At 32.1% G+C, this 20,967-nt stretch overlaps 1 protein-coding gene across 1 annotated transcript in view; it reads right to left on the bottom strand.

Moving 5' to 3' along the window:
* LOC145254593 (tachykinin-like peptides receptor 99D) overlaps nt 1-20,967 on the bottom strand; it is an 864,064-nt gene that overhangs the window by 515,666 nt on the left and 327,431 nt on the right. The gene's annotated exons all lie outside the window — the stretch shown is intronic.

Here is a 20,967-nt window from a genome sequence, read left to right on the forward strand (position 1 = left end):
GGGATTATAATGTGCCAGAAACAAGTCAGACGTTAAAGTTTCTTTAATTTTCCGAAATGCTTCTTCGCACTCTTGCGTCCAGACCCATTTTTCGTCTTTCCTTAACAGTTCATTTAAAGGCGACCTAAGTGTATGCATATTTGCTACATTGTAGTAATTTGCCAAACCTAAGAAATTTTGTAAAGCCGCAATATTTTCTGGAGCAGACATATTCTTTATTGCACTCAATCTATCTGGATCCTGGCTTCTTCCATGTTTATCTGTGATTTACCCCAAGTATGTTATTTTCAGCACGAAAAATGTATTTTTCTTTTTTTTCTTTTAAATCCAGAATCCTGGATCATTTTGAATACCTGGATTACATGAGCTTTGTGTTGTTCTTTGCTATCGTTTTTCATTAACAAATCGTCCAGGTACCCTACTGCGAAATTTAACATAATGTCCATAATATGCTGAAAATCGTAGGGGCGACTTTGACCCCAAAAAGAGAGTCTGTTAAACGTGTACAATCTCTTATGGGTATTAATACATAGCAGCTTTGAACACTCCTCATCAACAATTTATTAATCTTCAAAGTGCACTTTTATAAATTTTGCAATGTAAGCTATAAAAAGTTAATTTAAATTGAATCAAAAAGTTACCTTGGATTTATTTAAGGTAATGTATATTTTGTTGCAAATTAAAAACATTATCTTTCATCAAGTAATTAATGATATAGATATAAAATTTTCAATGATTTTTTTAAGTGCAACAGAATGTACATTACATAAAGAAAAATCTAAGGTATTTTTTATTCAATTTAAATTAAATTTTTATACCTTACTTTGTAAAATTCATAAAAGTGCACTTTGAAGATAAATAAATTTCAAATTGAATCTTGTACCTTTATTTTTAAAGTATATAGTAAACACATTTTGTTTAACAATCTTCATGCCTTGGATGAAATGCTTTTCTAACTTATATAATAATTGCTAAACGAAAAAATCCAATGAAAGAAGGAACAGGTGATTTTGACGAAAGTTAACACCTTATACGGCTTAATATAACAAGGGGTTTGGAGAAGTTTAATTACCACACAAGCAGAACAACCCAGCATAAAAAAATAGCAGTAGGTTCTTTGATATGACAGGTCCACATTGGAAATGAATGTTTTTATTTAAAACACAATTAGTCCAATTCATTCAAATAATAGAGACAGCTATTTTTCATATGAAAATATTCAAAGTGCTATTTATAAATTTTAAATGAACAAGTGAAGTATGCATGGTCCACCGTAAATGAACGAGTCATAAAAAACAAGATTAGCAGTTGCTCCTTCCCTCATTTAGCCACAAATGCCACTAGGGGACATCACATCCTGGTGAAAATGAACAAACAGTGCGGTTGTAGGCCTTAACCTAAGTAAATTTTAGTTCTGCACTATACAGTAAAAGAAACGACTTAATACACCAGTTACCCCCCCGTCATTTAGCCCCCAAAGTCCCCAAGGTTAAAACATATTAAAATCTGAGTTCAGCTTCATGCAAAACTGCGAGAAAAATAGATACACAGAACATTTTGGACAAATATGATAAAATAGTCCCAAAAATTTAGTGTTCATATTAGCTCTATAAGAGTTACCGAAGCACACCCAAGAGTTATCGCGAAGTGTAGGCATAAAAGATTATATAGAAAGCAGTTAGTTACAATTTTATAGAAAGTTTTATAAATGTCCAACACATCATTTCCTTTTTTTAATAAGCACAAAAGTGTCAAATTTAGCCACTTTCATTCTAATGTTGTCGCTAGTAGAGCAACCGGAATTTTCTCGAAAAATCCGTTCTGTTACTTTTTTTACTTACGTCGTGTTTAATATTTGTGCAAATTAAAAAAAAAATCCAAGACATAATTATTCAGAAAAGCGTGGACAGACGAACGGACGAACGGAGGAACGGACGAACGGAGGAACGGACGAACGGACGAGGGTGATTTTATCGGTCCACCCTCGTTTTGTCGAGGGATCAAAAAGCAAATTTATTTCTTGAGATGAGGACTGATTGTTTAGATAATTTGTTTCGTCGAACTATTGTCCTGTCTTGAGTGTTATTTGTGCAACTTTTGGATCGGTGTAGAAAAAATGATATTACACATTTTTTTTTAAATTTCGGTGATAGAAGGGAGATAATCTCATGTCAATATTTATTAGAGCTGTCTTCTGTTTAGAAACCCATAGGAAACCAGTTTAAAACACACAAAAAGACCCCCAGAAAATCTCCATACACGAAAATATTTACGGTACAAGTAACGTTTCCCCTTTCTTATCCAAGTCAACAACCGACATGCCTGACGAGGATCAAAGACACTCCTAATTTGGGGAGTTGCATAGATATTGTTTTAAAAATATAATTATCCACTGACTAGTTTCGATTTCAGAATAAGATAGTAACATTTCAGAGCAAACGCAAACATGAAAAAGTCTGCAGAAATGAGCTAGGATGAAGGCATTTCATTTAATTGGAATTAAAACAAATCGTTTTATCTCATAGCATTGAAATATATAGCCTTTAAAATAGTGCTAAGTGCTCCGTGATAATTCGATGTGCAACTATACTGTTGAAAATGCAGCCAAAAACCCCTCATCGGCACACATACATACACACACACACACACACATATATATATATATATATATATATATATATATATATATATATATATACCGCATTATATCAGTGAAAATTTAAATTTGGAAAACTTACCGTCCACTTTAAAGTACACAGAAAGTTGTTTTACGCAATTATCACGTTTTCTATCTATTTATCTAAAATATAATTGTATAGATGGTTTAATTAGCAGCATTTGTTAATGAAACTAAAGCAGAAGAGGCTAGATTCTAAATTGGGACCCCTTGATTAGAAGCCTAAACCTCTAACAGGCGATTACCTCGCGGGACTACCGAATGTGTCGCGTTTTCATGTAGATGTTTTCAATAGCGATACTTCTGAATGCAATCAATTATTTATACGAAAGTGTACTTTTACCTTAATGTGAGTTTGGAATATATATATATATATATATATATATATATATATATATATATATATATGTGTGTGTGTGTTTGTGTGTCCGTCCGTCTATCTGTATGCCTCTGTCTGTGTAGAGCGGCACCAGGAGTCCCAGACCGTTTTTTATTAAAATAATTTTTATGTCTTTAACCAATTTAAATAATTTTTATGGGTCTTTAACCAATTGAAATAATTTTTATGGGTCTTTAACCAATTGAAATAATTTTTATGGGTCATTAACCAATTTAAATAATTTTTATGGGTCGTTAACCAATTTTAATAATTTTTATGGGTCATTAACCAATTTAAATAATTTTTATGGGTCGTTAACCAATTTTAATAATTTTTATGGGTCTTTAACCAATTACAATAATTTTTATGGGTCTTTAACCAATTGAAGTAATTTTTATAGGTCTTTAACCAATTACAATATTTTTTATCCGTCGTTAACCAATTTTAATAATTTTTATGCGTCATTAACCAATTACAATAATTTTTATAGGTCTTTAACCAATTACAATAATTTGTATAGGTCTTTAACCAATTACAATAATTTTTATGGGTCTTTAACCAATTGAAGTAATTTTTATAGGTCTTTAACCAATTAAAATAGTTTTATGCGTCGTTAACCAATTGAAATAATTTTTATGCGTCTTTAACCAATTACAATAATTTTTATAGGTCTTTAACCAATTACAATAATTTTTATATGTCTTTTACCAATTACAATAATTTTTATGGGTCTTTAACCAATTGAAGTAATTTTTATAGGTCTTTAACCAATTACAATAGTTTTATGCGTCGTTAACCAATTGAAATAATTTTTATGCGTCTTTAACCAATTACAATAATTTTTATAGGTCTTTAACCAATTACAATAATTTTTATATGTCTTTTACCAATTACAATAATTTTTATGGGTCTTTAACAAATTACAATACTTTTTATGCGCCGTTAACCAATTACAATAATTTTTATGCGTCGTTAACCAATTGAAATAATTTTTACAGGGTCAAAACTGGGCCGCAATTTAAAAAAAATCTTTATACATGCTTTACATTCATCTTAGTTTAGTTTTAATTTTTAATATTACTTTTAAAATCCCGACTATATAATGATATATACAAAGTCTGAACAAATTAGCACATGATATGTAAGCGGATTTTTCCATCGACGAACCACGCCGCTCGCTAGTCAGATATATAAATGACTGTATGTCTGTCTGTTTCTATGTTTTCCCAAACTCCATAACTCCCGAAATTAAAGTCGTAGAGCAGCGCAACGGGGCTCAAATTATTGGATTTGTTTTTATCAACCGTTCATTTATGAGTCTTTAGCAAGTAAAAGTCGTTTTCAAGTGGTCAAAGATTGGGGAAAAATCCTTGAACATTTTGTACATTAATCTCGGTTTATTTAAAAAAAAAAATAAGTTCAAATGAATATCACGTTGATACAGTGATAACATCACTGGTACAATTTAGCTTTTGGTTACGATTCAAGATGATATCACCCAAATATGTGTTTTTGTAACTTTTGAAATTTCGACTCTTTAATGATATATGGATTTGGAACGAATTTATTTATATATATATATATATATATATATATATATATATATATATATATATATATATATATATATATATATATATATATATTCTTACATACATATACATATGCATATATATATCTACATATATATATACATATTCATATAGATGTGTATATATACATACATATATATCTATGCATATATACGTATGTGTATATACATATATATATATGTATATATACATATATACATATATATATATGTATATATATATGAATTTGGAACGAATTAATATATATATATATGTATATATATACATACATATACATATATATGCATATACATCTACATATATATACATATATATGTGTATATATACCACATATACATATATATATATGCATATTTACATATGTATATATATACACACACATATCTATATATATATATATATATATATATATATATATATATATATATATATATATATATAAGTCTGTGTAGGTTTATCCATTAAAGGCTGTGAGTGAAATCTGAAAATCAAATAAGAGACGTGTTGCATGTAACACTTTAATGCCAAATAAGAACGCAATTTTTTTTTTACCTTTATAAAATAAACGAATGCTTATTTTTAAAGAGAGAAATATATTTCGGAGATATACCCTCCTTTTTTAATCTGTATATATGTATATGTATATATATATATATATATATGTATATATATAATATATATGTATATATATATATATATGTGTATATATATATATATATATATATATATATTCCTCTTATTCTTCGTTTAATGGAATAATTTTAAGTTAAGTCCACTTTAAGTTAGCTGTGGTTTTTCTGTAGCCGGATAATTACGAGTGGTCGCGCCTGATTTGAAAGTCAGCGTAGGTTTATCCATTAAAGGCGTTGAGTGAAATTTTAAAATCAAATAAGAGACGTGTTATATTTAATACTTTAAAGCCAAATAAAAACGCGATGTTTGTAACGTTAATGAAATAAACGAATGTTTACTTTTAAAGAGAGAGAGAGAGAGATATTTCGGAGATATACACTCCTTTTTAAATCTGTATATATATTTTGTTTTCCTCTTATTCTTCGTCATGATGTTTAATTGAAGAATTTTAAGTTACCTCCACTTGATGTTAGCTGTGATTTTTCTGTAGCCGGATAATTACGCGTGGTCGCGCGTGATTTGAAAGCCTGGGTAGGTTTATCCATTAAAGGCGTTGAGTGAAATTTTAAAACCAAATAAGAGATATGTTGCATTTAACACTTTAATGCAAAATAAAAACGTGAAGTTTTTTTAACTTTTATAAAATAAACGAATGTTTATTTTTAAAGAAGGAGATATATTTCGGAGATATATACTCCTTTTGATATATATATATATATATATATATATATATATATATATATATATATATATATATATATATATACAGTGGGTTCGATACGTATCCGCTAAACAACAAAAAATGGTGTATTTTTATTACACGAAAACACAACCAATAAGAAAATGCCATTTTAATGTATTTAGTATGATTGATACACATCTCGTATCCAAAAAATAATTAGAATACCGCATTTTTATTTTATTTATTTATTTTTTTTTTGTAATAACAATAAATTAATTTGTTGGTTTGTATCGGATACTTTTTGTACCCGCTATATATATATATATATATATATATATATATATATATAATTATATATATATATATATATATATATATATGCTAAACTTCGTACAGACTAACAATATGGATTTAGACAAACCCGTTCCACGGCAGACATCCTAACTGTAACCTCAGAACGTATATACCATTCACTGGACACAGTGGGGGAGGGTAGAGCGGTAGCTCTAAATATATCTAAGGCTTTTGACAGGATATGGCATGAAAGTCGTCTCAATAAAATCAAATCATATGGTATCACTGGAAGAATAAATAACATAATTATACCCCTCTTGGATAAGAAAAAAATCCAGGTTGTCCTTGACGATCGTACATCTAAACAATATGATATAAATCCGGGAGTGCCTCAGGGGTCTATCCCTGGACCTCTGCTATTCTTAATATTCATAAATAACCTCCCTGACAAAATTGTCTGTGAGATGAGTATGCACGCTGACGACACCACGCTCTATAATAGACACGACGGGAAACCAAATGAACACCTATCTAAAGAAATGGCAGAAACAATAGAGGATGACCTCCGATCCGTAGTGGAATGGGGAGAAAAATGGATAGTCACCTTCAATGCTGCCAAGGCTAAACTTGTTTCCTTCAATAATTACAAGTAAACCTTCCCTACCGCCAATAGCATTGCCCAATGACGCTTTATCTGAAAGTACATCTTTTAAACTACTTGGCCTAAAGTTCACAGGAAACATGAATGGAGACAATTACATTGAGAACATTGCAATGACCGCTGCGAAGAAGGTAGGCTCTCTCTACCGTGCTAGAAAAGTGCTAACGCCTGAAAGTATCCTGTACCTCTATAAGGTCACTATTCACCCATGTATGGAATATTGGTTTCATATTTGGGCTAGTGCATCTGACACTAGTCTCTCGCTCCTAGACAAGGTTCAAAAGAGAGTCGGCAATCTGATTGTCCATGAACTAGCATCTAAGCTTCAGCCTCTGTCCCATCGACGAAATGTTGCATCCCTCTGCCTGTTCTACAAGTACTTTAACGGAGAATGCTCTGACGAAATGCACGCACTTGTGCCCCCACGGCGTAAATACCTCCAACAAACCCGACAAACAGCTAAATCCCAGACCTCCATAGTAGAGATCCCTAGATGCAAGAGAGCCTTCTACCCCAGTAGTTTCTTCCCCAGAACATCTAGACTTTGGAATTCCCTTCGGGGTCCCTGCTTCCCGACTGTACTGACATGCAGAAGTGCAACGTGGACCGAAATATTGCTCCCCAGCTTCCTACACCGTACCCCTGATGCATATGCCCCCGATAGTAGCCCCCTACAACAAAGTGGCAATGTGCCTTGTTTGGGGTTAAAATGTAACAAATAAAAAAAAAGAAATAGAAGAGGAGAGATATAAAATTATTTTTAAATATAATTTGTAAGATCTACAAAGGCAGGAGTTGAACAATAAAAACGAGCTTCATTTTCTGCTCCTAAATGTGTTTTTCTACGTATTCATCATCATTTTCATCGCAATTTTGCAAGCAATTAAGAAGGGATGACCGGAGCACGCCGTTCCATACAAGTGCCGTTTCAAAATTAAGCCTTATATTTCTTTTAACTGAAAACGTTGAAGAGCTGCAAATACGGGAATGGTACTATTAAAATGAGTCACCTTGGTGTATTTTAGTTTTAACTTTTAATTCTCATTTGCGTTCCTTCGGACTTTTACTTCAACACCTGATGATGATTCGTGAGAGCAACAACTATATTTTTGATTTTGATACAAAAAAAAAGTGTATACGGATTTATATGGATTTATATGGATTTTCCGTATAATTTTTTTTTTGTATCAAAATCAAAAATATAGTTTATTAAAGGAAAGACATATATATATATATATATATATATATATATATATGAGTCTATATATATATATATATATGAGTCTATATATATATATGAGTCTTTCCTTTAATTTTTCGATTTTCCGTATAAATTTTTTTGTATCAAAATCAAAAATATAATTGTTGCTATATATATATATATATATATATATATATATATATATATATATATATATATATAAACGTAGTAAACGTAGTAAACAGTCTATGCGAAACGATCAACGTTTCAACATTTTCCAAGTCTCGTAAGACTATGATTGAATCTCTAATAATCTAACAGTTGGTCTGTGTGCAAGGGTTTTTGCAGGACAATTATTATGCGTATGATTTTCCCTACAAGTAAGCCTTGACTGAATATTCCAAATCACATAATATTCACGCCCCAAACAAGATCTCTCCGATATGACTAACCGAAACTAGTCCATTTTTCGCGGAATGGTACATATTCTCACTAATGTCATCACAAGTAATATCACAATACTTAATACTCCACCAGACAAGATAAATCCTTATCTTGGACTTCAGTAAGACCAAGAGGCAACAAGGGAAATAGTCTATAACATATTTTTATGATCAATTGTTAAACGAACATAAATGTTCTCAATTTCCTTACGAACTCAGTGTTTGAAATTTAAAAGAAAAAGTTTACTGGAATGATAGAAAATATCTATGCATTTCATATAAATACCAACTGTTACTTCCAGCAAAATTCGGTTCTACTTTTAGCAATTAAAACTGAAGTAAAATACAAATCCCCCCTAGGACCATTCATCTCTAACTATAGGAACACCAATAGCTACATTTAGAATACGATGAGCACACTATCAATACGATTACCCCCTACAGCTTTCAGCTACAAGGTAAATTTGCCAACACTTAAAAGATTATGGTTTCTTACATTCCCAATTTAGAAAAATCTTAGTTGAAAACACGAAAATCATTCATATGGATCCAAACGTAAAATAACTAAAAATACTGTAAACACTGTATATAAAAGCCAAAAGGTAAAACATTAACAATGTAAATTTTGAAAACAGTAATAACATTCTAAAATACCTGGATACATAACGATACAATATATATATATATATATATATATATATATATATATATATATTAAGTAATGTGATTTATAATTTAAAAGTTTTAAAAATTTTTTTTAAATTTAACAATCAAAATTTAATTAAATTAAAAATCAGTTTATGAAACTGATTTTTAATTTAATTAAATTTTGATTGTTAAATTAAAAAAAAAATTTTTTAAACTTTTAAATTATAAATCACATTACTTAATATTGAATTAGCTCTAGGACATTTAACTATCGAGCTTATTATATATCTAAATTACAACGAGCATTTCCTGTATTTTAATTAAACTAGTAATTTCACTATTACATTAAAATACACTTAGCTCTTTAGACTATTATTCTAATCTCCTTTAAATTATATATATATATATATATATACATACATATATATATAAATATATATATATGTGTGTGTGTGTCTATATATGTATGTATATATGTATGTATATATGTATGTATGTATATATATATATATATATATATATATATATATATATGTACATATAAGAGCAATTAATAAAACATGTAAAACCCCCTTTGAAAAAGAGTTAAAACATATTTAATCTGTAAAGAAAACACTTGATGAATAGACAGTCCTTAATCCGCGGAGTTTCGAAGAAATAATTTCCTTCTCACCAGAGGGTAGGAAGTAGCAAAATTCGGGATCGTATTTTGCATACAAAAGTATTTGATGAAAATACTAGTTAATTAAAGATCTTACTGGATAACAAAAAGGGAAGTAGAGGGACTAGGGTGGAGAAACAGGTGTTTACATGTGAATGGATAATCTGGTGAAGGGTATATAATCCAATGACGGTAAAATCCAAAAATATAACTTCAAGTAACTTAATTGAGTTTCCATTTGCAATATATATATATATATATATATATATATATATGTGTGTGTGTGTGTGTGTGTGTGTGTGTGTGTGTGTGTGTGTGTGCTTGCCCATAGTTACATATGTATATCAATATAGATTTTGTAATTTAAATTTAGAAAAAATATATACATTATATAAGATTTCTAAATCACCCCCTTAAACAATTGTACATTTATTAACACAAGGCGCTTAACAATTTCAAGTAATTACATTGGAACTGAAGCATATAAAAACATCCAGATTTGAAATGATAATGCTATCAAAAACAGATTAAAAACGACTGAAAAAAAAACGTATTTAAAGTAATTGCAAAAAAAAAAAAAAACAGATGGACGAAAACGACTACAGAACTTCTCTACACAACTTCGAGCGAGACATGAAAATGGCCATTCGAAAAATGGAAAAATTACAAAAAATAATCATCCGTCTCTATCAAATAAAACTAATCGAAATAATGTTTCAATCTGGCGGAAAGATGAAAAAATGGAACAAACCAAGATTATGCTTGTATTGAATTTTTTCAACTCTCCAAGGAAGTTTTAAAATGAAGACGAAACATTGGCGATCATATAATTATATTAAGATCCTATTTAGATCTCTCTCTCTCACTCCCGGTCTGCCCCACTCTCTCTCTCTCTCACTCTCTCTCTCTTTCTTTCTCTCTCTCTCTCTTTCTCTCTCTCTCTCTCTATATATATATATATATATATAGCCTATTATTATACATTATATATCATTGGCTATATATGTGCATACATGTTTCAGTAGAATCCTAATTCAAGGAGACCACTTCATCATACATAGAAATGCAGAGATATTTTATCTATACGATAATTATATATGAATATATGTATGCATATATATATATATATATATTATATATATATATATTCATTCGTAATTTCACTTAATTTAATACTTTTATTTTACTAATTTAATGTATTTTATTGTTACACTGCCTATTTTAGACGCCATTTTTGATTCCTCTTCTTATTTTAGACGCCATCTGTTAAGTCCCTACGTTATTTTATCCCAATTCAATTGCCTCTAATTTTTTAAAAACTCCCCTCGTAATCTCGTTTCATTTTATCTATCACGGTTATATTTCGAAACACAATCTTTTAAATTTTTTCGTCTCAGTTTATCAATTTATTTATTTTACTACTTTTCATTCTTAGACGGATTCCACTACGCTAGTTTACTTCAATTTATGATTTTCTCTTATCGTAAAATGTAGACATCTAATTTACATAAAGAAACCACGCTGTTCTCTCCCATCATTATATATAGCCTCAAATCCTCCGACTCTTTCGTCAGTAACCATTTCTCTTGCAAAAGCCAGCATAAATCGAATGAAACGGTGCGTATTCAGGTCCCTCCACCTCCATTCTATTTCATATATATATATATATATATATATATATATATATATATATATATATATATATATATATATATATATACAAAGAGAAAGAGAAATAGAGAGACTTGATACTCATTGTATTTAGACAGAACGGTTGTATGTGATATTAAAATATTAAATTAAACTTCTAGGTTTAGAAATACGGCTTACAACGTAAATACCAGAACTAAATCAGTGAAGCCGTACTATATTTAATGAAACCAATATTGAAGTGATGCAATCCTTTCAGAGACTTGGTTGGGTGGTTGTATAATAAAAGGCAGATACAGTAATCGCGTTATTACCAAAGTTAATTCGTGTTGGATCCGATCACAATTCATACGGTTGACCGTTGGGGAATATTGGCGAATCGACGCTCATACGTCAAACACAAATCGAATGGTCAAATTACATATGGCCAAGTATGGCCCATCTGTTTTATATCATGCAAGTTTAAAACAGTGGGTAAATAATCCAAGTTATAAAATATATATGGTTATTAAGCTACACTGAATATTCCGCGTTTCATCCACTCTAGGAGTCGTCGGGCTTATGCGCAGATTTTGTGGTTGGCTGTCGTTTTTATATACGCACGTTCTATTGAGATTTTAGTTAGCATATCAGATTTCTAGTATCCCCCGCGCCCATCCTATCAGCCAATGACCATGCACTTACCGGACAAAGGCATATTTGACCTCTGGTTGACCTGTGCCTTATTGTGTGCTCTATTTAGCCTGGATATCTAGTTTCTTGACTTGTTTTAAATTTAGGTTAGGGTGTTTTTATGTTATTTTATATATATATATATATATATATATATATATATATATATATATATGTATATATATGTACAAATATATATATACATATGTGTGTGATAGTTAATGTATATTCATGTCTATTTAATTTATTTTTTATGTAGGGGCTACTATCAGGAGCAACAACTACTGGGTCACTATGTTGGGATTTGGGAAGCAAGATTTCGGTTCACGTTAGACTTGAACTTCTGCATGTTAGTACAGTTGGGGAAACAAAGACCTGGAATGGAATTCCAGAGTTTAGCAGTTCTGGGGAAGAACTTAGCTGCCTGTCGGGTTTGTCAAGGGGTTCTTCGTCGTGGGGGCACAAGTGTCTGCAGTTCGTCAGAGGATTCACCATTACAATACTTGTAGAACAGGCAGAGGGAGGCAACGTTTCATCGATGGGACAGAGGCTGAAGCTTAGATGCTAGTTCAGGGCCTATCAGATTGGCGACTCTCTTTTGAACCTTGTCTAGGAACGAGAGACAAGCAGCAGATGCACCAGCCCAAATGTAACAGCGATATTTCATAACTGGGCGAATGGTGGCCTTGTAGAGGTACAGCATACTTTCGGGTGTTAGTAGATTTCTAGCACGGTAGGGAGAGCCTACCTTCTTCGCAGCGGTCTTGCCAATGCTTTCAATGTAATTGTTTCAACTCATGTTTCCTGTGAACGTTAGGCCAAGCAGTTTGAAAGATGGTTTTAGATAAAGGGTCACTGGCCATTGCTATTGGTGGCAGAGAAGGTTTCTTGTAATTATTGAAGGAAACCAGTTTAGTCTTGGCAGTATTGAATGTGACCATCCATTTTTGTACTCATTCCACTACAGATTTGAGGTCATCCTCTATTGTTTCTGCAATTTTTTTTAGGTATGTATTTATTTGTTTTCCTGTCATGCCTGTTATAGAGTGTGGTGTCCTCAGCATATATATCCATCTCAGAGGCAATTTTGTCGGGGAGGTCATTAATGAATATTAGGACCAATAGAGGTCCAAGGATAGACCCCTGAGACACTCCCGCATGTATATCATATTGTTTAGATGTACGACTGTCGAGGATAATCTGGATTTTTCTCTTGTTTAAGAAGGATTTAATTATGTTAAGTATTCTACCAGTGATATCGTATGGTCTTATTTTCCTGAGGAGGCCCTCATGCTATACCCTGTGAAAAGCCTGGGCTATTTCTAGAGGTACCGCTCTGTCCTTCTCTGGTTTGTGCAGTGAATGGTATATACGTTCAGAGATTACAGTGAGGATCTCAGCTGTGGAACGGGCTTATCTAAATCCACATTTTTGTCAGTCAGAAGTTTAGCATCTAAAATGTGACGGACAAGAGCATGGTTTATTATGGTCTCTAATATTTTGGCGAAAAGTGGGAGGAAGCTAATGGAGCGATAATTTCATGGGCCGGTTCTTTTGCCAGAATTCTTGAATATTGGTACCACAGAAGCAGTTTTAGAACAGCTCAGGGAGCATGAATCATTAAGGCATTTGTTGTAGAGTTTGGGGAGAACACGAGCTACTTCGGCTGAGCACTTTTTTAATAGCACAGCTGGCATGAGATCGGGTTCACATGATTTTGGATATCAAGTTTTTTTTGTGATAGCATGCATCTGAGCAGGGGTTATTTTTAGATGATCTAACGTTACGTCTGTCCGCAAAGGAAAGTCAGGCAACGGGTTGTTGGCAAGCATATTAGCCTTATCGGTTGCTGAGCAAACAACCTCGTTCCTAATTTTTGTGCTTCGATTGCGTTTTTAGCGTTTTCAGTAAATTCTCCCTTAGCTCTCGCTATTTCTTCCTTAACGTTACTTCTAGCTACTATATACTTCTGTTTGTTTGAATTGGACTTATGTCGGTTAAATCTGCGGTAGGCATGTTTCCTTTGAGCAATGACAGTTGCGCAAGTCGAAGTACACTATTGGGGAGAGTGGGGCTGTCTAGAGAATTTCCGCATGGCAACATGTGCTTCAATTGCCGGTTTGAACCATTCAGTGGTCTCATTTGCGCACTGTTCAGCAGGTAGAGAAAAATATTTCCCCATGTGGCATCTCTGATAAGATCTCAGATGGCTTCCAACTCAGATTTTTTTATAATATCTTGTTGTTTTGAGCACTGGCTCTTCAGTTTTGGGTCTACAATGTAGGGCGATTTCGACCATTATCACTGCATGATCAGCGTTCCCGAGTGGGCTGTCAGCATTTGTTATACAATCATCGGGAACTGTGGTCAGAAACAGATCTATAAGTGATACGTGTTTCCTTGCTATTCAGGGAAACGGGTTGAAACTTGCGTAAGTAGAGAATCACAAGCCAGTTTTTTGGTGGACATTAAAATCATTAAATATATGTACTTGTGCGCTAGTATCGAGGGAGAGTGCTGTATCTATGCTGTCAGAGACTTTGTTTATTATGGTGCAGTCCTGGGTCGAGGAAGAACGGTAGAGAAAATAAAAGTAGCTAATTTGATGTTGTATGTTTCGTGCTTCGAATCATCCGATTCTAGGTTTGTTTCTCTAGTCAAGGGGAGGGTGTTTCGAATGTAGACTCGAAGTCCCTGCATATTTCTGTCAGTCCTTACGGCAGAGTGGGAGATAGCCAGGCATGTTAAAGTTGTTAGAGGGAGTTGAGGAGTGTAGGTTAGTCTCACTTAGTGCTAAGATATCCTGGGTATTAAAAATAATAACAATAAAAATAACAATAAACATAATAATAATAATAATAATAAGAAGAAGAAGAAGAAGAAGAAGAAAAAGAAGAAGAATAGGATAAATCACCGAATAGATAATCAAATGAGTTATTGTCTTACTAAATATCACAGTGAAATGATATGTTAATTAACAATGAATGCATACTTATATCTGCTAAAAATATTTCCATTCCCTCTACACAATCTTTCATCCACAAACTTAAACAATTTATCTATAAATCCCTCATCAATGTAAGATTGAAGTCATTCCATTTTCATGTAAATTCTGCCAAACAAGCAAAGTCAAACACAAATTCGAAAACAACTCTCAATGAACTCAACCAAAACACACAAAAAAAATTGAAACAACAGAAGTTAGATTTTATGGACTAAAACAATCTCTCACCCTAAATTTGAACCATTTTAAAGAATGAGGGTGAATGAGTTTAGATGATTACATTAAAAACATCACTAAATCACCCAATTAACGTTACTGCCTGAAAAATAAATAAATGTGCACGGAAAGTTAAGATATCCTCACACATGTCCGTTCCCGTATAGGAAACTAAAAATCACTACATGATGGACTACCCCAGTTATAAGAAGCCTGTTTAGAAAGAATTACATTTATCTTACAAATGTGTTCTCAAAAATGAACTTGATTGATTTAATACACTAATGAACATTGAAAATTACACCGAAATTGTTACTGCAGAAACTCCAAGATTTACTTTGAAAGACCATAAACAAAACATGTAGGACTATCTGTCGTTAGGATAGATTTGGCCTTCAAGTTCTGACTTAAAATTAGTGAGTAAGAACATGTTACATAGAATAATATAAGGGAGAACGGAAGTAAAATTTCCCCTCTTGCTCCAAATCAGTCCTCAAATCCTTAAGGATAAGAAAGATATAGCTTTATAATCTTCGATATTAGTAATTACTATGCATCCATCTCTGTAATATTTCTCAATAAGGCTCTAATTCTAGCTAAAAAGCTATATCACAGATTTGAAAATAAACCTGATTCTCTTGATAAGTTTTGATGGAAAGTATTGACCTATGAAAGATACGCCACACAATTTTGACATCATACTGGGAGCTACTGACTCAGTTAGTATTTTCCTCTTGAAAGTATAGAATTAAGAAATGTGCATAGGGGGATCTTTATAGGGAGGATGCTTTTTTATCACAAAGGATAGACCTATGCAATATAATAACATAAGAAAAATTACATTACTTCTGTTTAGGACATGGCTCTCTATGGAAATTGACCCCGAAATCAAATGTCCTTGCCATTTCCCTAAGTTTTACGCCCGAAACATACTCCCTTTATCATACACCCAACTTGATCCTCTTCCACGTATATAAAAAAATCAAATCACTTCAAATCCATTATCAATTCCATCATAAAGCCACCCGTCTGAAAGGATATCTCAAGTTTATCAACTGATGAAAAATATTTGACCTAGTCGCAACCTTTGATAATAATGTCTTAGGATATTCAAGATACATAGATAAGATAAAATATAATAAAAACAATCTAGAAAAAAACAAGAAATCCGTAATTGCATATAACATGACCTCCGTCCAAATAATAATGCAATTCAATAATCTTCGAGCAAGCTTAATCCCAACCCAAATTGCACTAAGTATATGACTAATCCCAATGAAAAGAAAAAAAGAATAGAAATACACCAAGGGGGAAATTCATTCTGGCTATATATTTTTTACTTAAAAACTTACATACCTAGGAGATTTTTTTATTTTTAAATAGCTGAACATTTATTTAAATAGCCACATAGATACAAAGCAATATTTAAAAAAAAATAGCTAATTCTTAATATAAAGATAACTTACTCTACCATACCGAACTTAGTACAAAAAATAGCAACCTCACATAACGGTAAGATAAGAAAAAAAGCTCCTCTTCAACCTCTAGCGCTTATACAAACCTGAAATTGCTAAAACCGACAGCTTTGCCCTTAAAGGAGTGATTGAATACATAACATGTTATATATTCCTGTACGGTTACTGATCTTCCAATAAAGAACAACACATGTAATTGATAGAATCCCAAACAACAGCGTTCGAAACATCCTAACCACTAAATCAGTCATATTAGAGAAGTAACCACCACAACAATGTTCCCATTAGTAACAAATACCGTAGTTATCAATTAAACTAATCCTAAAGATAACGCGAATCAGAATATCCCTTCCCATTCTAAAATATGCAGAAAAAGAATGTATCGGGATGCTATAATGACCCCTCTTAAACACATACTTCGGCGAATCTCCAACCATATATGTCCCTTTAAAAATGAAGATACAAATAACAATAAAGGCACTTACATATATATATATATATATATATATATATATATATATATATATATATATATAACTACTTAATTTACTCAGATGAAATTAAAATACGGAAGTATAGATTTATGCGTAAACTCTAAGTATTTACTTAAAAATTGGTCAATACGTAGGTAGAGCTAGTTAGTAATTTATAAAATATATATGGCGATTAAGCTACACGGAATATTCCGTGTTTCATCCACTCTAGGATTCCTCAGCCTTATGCGCGAATTTTGTGGTTGTTTATCGTTTATATATATATATAAACACGATGAACAACCACAGAATTCGCGAGTGGATGAAACGGGGAATATTCCGTGTAGCTGAATCGCCATATATATATTTTGTAGATTACTATATATATATATATATATATATATATATATATATATATATATATATATACATATATATACATATATACATATACATATATATACACACACATATATATATATATATATATATATATATATATATATATATATATATATATATATATATACAGGGTGAACAGAAAGTCCTTGGACCATTTTTAGTTTTAAAACTAAATATTGTTAAAATCACTTTTTCTCTCTTCGAATAAAGTAAGTATTTAGTCTAACTATTGATCTAATTATTTTCAACAAAAATATTAAAATAATTTTGTTTAAACTTTCAGAAAAATGAGCAAACGAGAGGCCATAATTCAGCTTCATTGCGCAGGAAGGACAAACTCAGATATTATTAAGCTCTTAAAATTGGCTAAATCCACCGTATACCATGTTGTGAACATATTTAAGGAACTTGGTACATCTGAAGACCGTCCTAGGAGTGGAAGACCTCGCACTGCTCGAACAAAGAAGGTGATTAAAGCTGTCCGCGCGAGTGTAAGAAGGAAGCCGAAGAGATCTGCTAGACAAATGGCTAAAGACATGAATGTGAGCGTGAACTTGATGAGAACCATTGTTAAAAACGATCTCCAGTGGTCTCCCTACAAGATGAGAAAGAGACAGTACCTCACACTTGCCCAAAAGCACAAGAGACTTGAAAGAGTAAAGCTTCTTCTTAAAGAACTGAAGGCTGGCACGGCAGAGCGGGACATCATTTTTTTCTGATGAAAAAACTCTTCACAATTGAAGCGACTGTTAACAATCAGGACGACAGAGTTTACACAAAATCTTCAGCAGACATTGATGACTCCGTGAGAATAGGTTTCCGCCGACAAAAGCTGTCTTCCCTCATGGTGTGGGCTGCAGCCTCCAAATCTTGGAAGTCGCCTCTGATTTTCGTGGAGCAAGGGGTTAAGATCAACACAGATCGCTACATTAACGATATTTTAGTTCCAGCATTTGAAGAGATGAAGAAACAATTGAAAGATCAGCCTTTCGCCTTCCAACAAGATGGAGCACCATCCCACAACTCCAGAAAAACTCAGGACTGGTGCCAACGTCATTTTCCAAGATTCTGGCGTAAGGAGATGTGGTCTTTGTTTGAGGCAAAGGGCTGTTCTGTTGCTCATCCAAGTGTTGATGCTCTGAAGCCATCTCTTCTGAGTGAATGGGCTAAAATACCCCAGGAAACGCTGCGTGCCTCGGTTGGTAACTTCAGACAGAGAATTGAACGTCTAATCGAAAGGAAGGGCCACCACATTGAAAATAAATAATTTGAATTTATTCTTGGTTTCCTAACTTATAATTTTCATTCATGTTTAATTTATATTTTTGTAATTTTCTATTAATAAACCACTTTTGAATTGGTCCAAGGACTTTCTGTTCACCCTGTATATATATATATATATATATATATATATATATATATATATATATATATATATATATATATATATATATATATATATATATTTATAAAATATATATGGCGATTAAGCTACACTGAATATTCGGCGTTTCATCCACTCTAGGACTCCTCAGGCTTACGCGCATAAGCTGAGGAGTCCTAGAGTGGATGAAACGCCGAATTTAGTGTAGCCTTATCGCCATATAAATTTTATAAATTACTAACTAGCTCTACCTACGTATTGAGTACTTTTGAAGTAAATACTGTAAGTTTACGCATAAATCTATACTTTCATATATTAATTTTATGTGAGTAAATTAAGTAGTTATATATATATGTATATATATATATATATATATATATATATATATATATGTATATATATATATGTGTGTGTCCCAGTTGCCACTGTTATTTTACAATGTCGACTCAGAAGAGTTATGGCTGAATACTGTGCGCTTATTTCCACAAAAAAATCATGCGCAGAGACCTTTCAGATAGTCTCTATAACTCTTCAACACTCAAGGAGCTTTTACCTTACCTGTGTTATTATTTACGCTAACACATTTGTCATGCGCATCAAACAGGCACCAACCTTATATAGTTTAAACAAACGATGTGTGAGACACATAAAATCGAAAAACTACAAAATATATTCAATTATTAAATGTAGAAAAATGTTTTGATTGACGTGGGGGTGAGGTGAAACCTTCGTTTCGACGCTATTTGTTAATCGCGAATGCACGACCGATGGATTCGTTAATTAATTTTTGAAAGCTGCAGTTGCAATTTTATTATATCTGTGTCATCGATGACATGGTTGCTTACGGACTTACCTGTTACAAGTCCGCGTCCACTACGTAACATTTTTTCGTTATTATTATTATTATTATTATTATTATTATTATTATTATTATTATTAGTATCATCATCATCATCATCATCATTATTAATTTTATTATTATTATTATTATTATTATTATTATCATCATCATCATCATCATCATCATTGCTTATAAAATCTTGCTTTCGGTTCAACTTATGGATGATATTACCTCAACCCCGTTTTTTAAAAAGTTTTATTGACACTATGAAATGAAAATATATTTAACCGAATTTTACGACCGAACCATGTCGGACACCTGCCTGCTAGTTGTAAATAAAAACGAGTTTAATACTATCGTGGGAGATTATTACACACCTTACGTAGAATTGAATGGCAATCACTCCAACAAAGTATCAGCTCTTTCAGCGACCTTTTTGCCTTTGGAGTGATACAAATTTTCTTAGTCGTGGTATGAGCACATTCTGGCATTGTCACACGGTTTTTTTGTAGAAAGAAGTTTACCTTTTATGGTCGGAAGTGCCTTCCCCGAGGGTGCCAATGTGTCTACTCGTATTTACTTTGCTCACTAGGCCATTTCCCAGTTTTCACTTTATGTCACATCCCTGCACAGCGGCAGTGAAGTAAATATCGAATGATCCTGCACTAACAGAATACAACCGACTGTCTAACTAACAGTCGAAAAATGCCTGTAAACGCATCTTTATATGATCTTTCTTGTACAACATACTCTGTTATTCGTCTTTTTTATGACCCTTTCCTAGGGGTACAATGGGTTTATAGATCATTGCTTGATGACTTGATTTTAGTTGTAAAAATCTATGTTTATAAAAGATCCATCTTAAAACTATCTCATACTATAACAACTCCGGGTGTAGACCCTTCTTTTCATCAGAACTATCTCAACTTTATCACCACTATTCGAACCTTAGGAATATTTAATTTACCCTGTTACATAA

Source organism: Euprymna scolopes, chromosome 30, assembly GCF_053919585.1.
Source record: "Euprymna scolopes isolate OS-2025 chromosome 30, ASM5391958v1, whole genome shotgun sequence".
In the NCBI taxonomy this organism is placed as follows: Eukaryota; Metazoa; Mollusca; class Cephalopoda; order Sepiida; family Sepiolidae; genus Euprymna; species Euprymna scolopes.